This window comes from Myotis lucifugus, unplaced genomic scaffold (genome assembly GCF_000147115.1).
Source record: "Myotis lucifugus unplaced genomic scaffold, Myoluc2.0 scaffold_94, whole genome shotgun sequence".
Classification (NCBI taxonomy): domain Eukaryota; kingdom Metazoa; phylum Chordata; class Mammalia; order Chiroptera; family Vespertilionidae; genus Myotis; species Myotis lucifugus.
Window position 1 is genome coordinate 2650483 of NW_005871142.1, and position 3381 is coordinate 2653863.

At 49.5% G+C, this 3381-nt stretch overlaps 1 pseudogene; it reads right to left on the minus strand.

Annotated features, from left to right (window-relative positions):
• Positions 1 to 2463: 2463 nt before the first annotated feature.
• LOC102430219 lies at positions 2464 to 3142 on the minus strand (annotated as a pseudogene).
• Positions 3143 to 3381: the final 239 nt, after the last annotated feature.

The window sequence follows — 3381 nt, forward strand, 5'->3', positions numbered from 1 at the left end:
TCATTCGCTGTAAAAAGTAGTGGCCTGACAACAAGTGAAAACTTTATGATGCAGAAAATGTAAGTTGTCCTCTATTCATTCTGTCCAATATTCTAAATCATAGCTGGGTAATTATTTTGATGAAATACTAAAGGGTAGGGAAAGTTCATAGTTAACTATACTGTGTAACTTTAGTTATGTAATGTTGATTTTGGAACGCTATATAGAATGAGTTGTATAGAATAACCTCTGGTTGGCTGCTAAGATAATAGAAAATAATGTCAGGCAACTTTGTGACCAGTAAAAATTTAATACGACAATTTAAAAATATCCAATTAGATTATGAGGTTGCATTTCAAATACATATTTAAGTGATAATGGGAAAGATTATTAGAATTGGCCCAGTAACATTTTTCAGGTAGTTGAGGTGTAAGAAATATATTCTTCCCTTCTTAGCTTTATGTTTCATTGGCATGAATTGGTAGGTTCTTTGCTAAAGATATGAGCTGGTGGTCCATGTACCAGAACATTTATACTTCCCAATTCTAAACTACTTTATTTTTCTAAACCCCAAAGAATTTACCCTAGCTGCTTTGGCTCAGTGGATAGAGTGTTGGCCTGTAGACTAAAAGGTCCCAGGTTCAATTCTGGTCAAGGGCATGTATCTCGCTTGCAGGTTCAATCCCTGGCCCTGGTCAGGTCATGTGCAGGAGGCAACCAATCCATGTCTCTCTCACATCGATATCTCTCTTTCTCTGACTCTCCCCATGCCTTCTACTCTCTCTAAAAACCAATGGAAAAATAGCCTCAGGTCAGATTAACCAAAAAACAAACAAGCAAACATATAAAGCCCAACAAATTGTACCAGAGTGAAAAGTATATCTTATTACTGAATCAATCATAAAAAGCAATTAAAAAGACCCTGTGGTATTGCTCAGAGCAGAACAATGTCTTATGAAGTGGAGAGCCAAAAGGAATTTCTTATGACACAAAGGCCAGACAGACCATAGAAATCGCTAATACACAGGCTACGTTGGGAGTCACTGTGGCATATTCCACATGGGCCTAAGTCATGGCTCATAACTTAATTCAAAAATAAATCATTTCAATTTGATAGCAAAATGGTGGAGATGATAAAGAAAACTAGAGGCCTGGTGCATGAAAATGCATGCACTCAGGGGGGGTGGGGGTCCCTCAGCCTGGCCTGCACCCTCTCACAATCCTGGACCCCTTGGGTAGGGTCCCTAGGCCTGGCCTGAGATCAGGGCCTATGGGGCTTTCCTTCCCTGGCTGCAGGCAGCTGGCCCCACCCCCGCTGCTGCCACTACTTGCCATCTGTGCAGCACTGCCCACCCCCCTCCCCTGCCACTGGTCGCCTCCCTTTGCAGGCAACAGGCATGGGATGCGATGGCTTGGCTGGCCTGGGCCTCCCTCCCTCCCTCTTCCTTTCTCTTTCTTTTCTTTTCTTTTCTTTTCTTTCTTTCTTTCTTTCTTTCTTTCTTTCTTTCTTTCTTTCTTTCTTTCTTTCTTTCTTTCTTCTTTCTCTCTTTCTTTCTGTAAGATAATGTTTACTGAGCAATACAGAACTGAGTACGGATTTACCAGAATGGAAATGCACCACACCCCGCCCCTGCCACCCCCAACACCCAGAGACTGCAGTACTTAGAAGTTACACACAACAGCCATAACTGCTGAATATCTGTTCATAACAAACAAACCATAGCATATTTATACTGTATCACATCGAGTGATTATAGAAATCCATTTATATATTGCTTGTATAAAGTCTTCTTTTTTGTAAAAAATATATATTTAAAAAAAAGAAAGTATAAAAAAACATGTGCAGTTGAAAGTCCTTCCAGGACAGCCAGTCTGTAAACATTCAGTGAGCATGTGCTTTGGAAGGGCACCCGTAGCTCATGCCCACAGCAACTCCAGCAGGGCCAGTGAGGGTGCGCCTTGGCTGCCACTCCAGGCAGGACTGAGCTGGACCACGGTGGGTGGGTACAGCAGGGCCTAGCACTGTGCCCTTCTCTAGCCTTGCGTCAGGATCAGGGTCAGGGTCAGGGGTGGGGGCAGGCAGATTGCAGTTTCACTCTGAGTTCCATACTCAGCCTAATTTTGGTTGCATCTCATGGCTTTTCCTGGCTGCTTGGAGGTCCTTTGGGTGGGTGCCCTGGTGGAGAAGCTGGAGAAGTGCCCACAGCTGCCTGGTTGGGCATCTCTCCGGCCCAGAGCCTCTGTCCTGCCTCCTGCAAGCCTGGCCCCAGGCAGAACAGCCCCCCTCAGGACTACTTTGGTCTCAGCGCTTGGTCCTGGGTTTCATCAGCCTGGGTTTCTTCCCCTGGTGTGGCTGATCTGAGTTTCACAAAAAAAGCGGATGTTGGCTGTGCTGAGCCTCATTGAAGAGTTTTTCATGCAGCAAGGAAGAGCCTTCTGGGACCCTCCTCCTCCCCTCCCTCTCTCCTCCTCCTCCTTCCAGCCCATGGTCACTTCTTTTCCAGCTGCTCCAGCAGTGGGTTGCCTTCTGGAGTTGGGGGTCTTAACGCTGTCGGTCCTGACGATGCAGGTGGGGCGATGCTGGTTGAGTATCAGGATGAGCTGCTGCCACTCCTGCTCCTCCATCTGGGTTTTCAGCTCCAGCCACTCAGTTTCCCACTGCAGAAACTCCTTCTGCTCCTTCTTCTTGTTCTGGCATGGGGCTGCCGCCACTTTGTTCTTTTCCCGGCGCTGCTCCTCTTCCTCATCTAGCTCGCTTTTCACAGGTTGAGGCCTCTTGCCCAGTTTCACCTCCAGGAAGTGCAAAGGGGTGATCATGGCCCCGATGTTCTGGATGTCAGCGTATTTCAGCTCCTCTGCAGTCAGGGCGGAGCTGGGGAGTCCGGTCAGGGGGCCGAGCCCTGGCAGAGAGCCGCAGTCATGGAAGGGTCCGGGAGCTGCCCAGGCATCAGAGCAGGAGGAGTGGCAGTCCCGCCCTGCAGAAGTGGCAGGGGAGGCTGCGACCCTGGGCCCTGGGCCAGACTGCAGGCACCATGCCTACTCAGGAGCCGCAGTGGCGCCAGCCCCACCCTGCAGCATCCACGGCTGCCAGTGCCTCCTGTCACAGCTGCCGAACGACCCTCAGCAGGCTGTGGGCTGAGTCTCCCTCTTTGAGGTGATCCATCGCAGGGCTCTGCCTGCCTACCTGATCGCCCCTAACCCCTCGCCTGCCTACCTGATCACCCCTAACCACTTGCCAGGGGGCCATCTGCCTACCTGATCACCCCTAACCACTCGCCTGCCTATCTGATCACCCCTAACCACTCATCTGCCTGCCTGATCGCCCCTAACTGCTTGCTGGGGGGTGGGGCCAGCCCAGCAAGGGGCCGTGGTGGTTCTGGTTTCTGGTGGTTCTGGTCATTT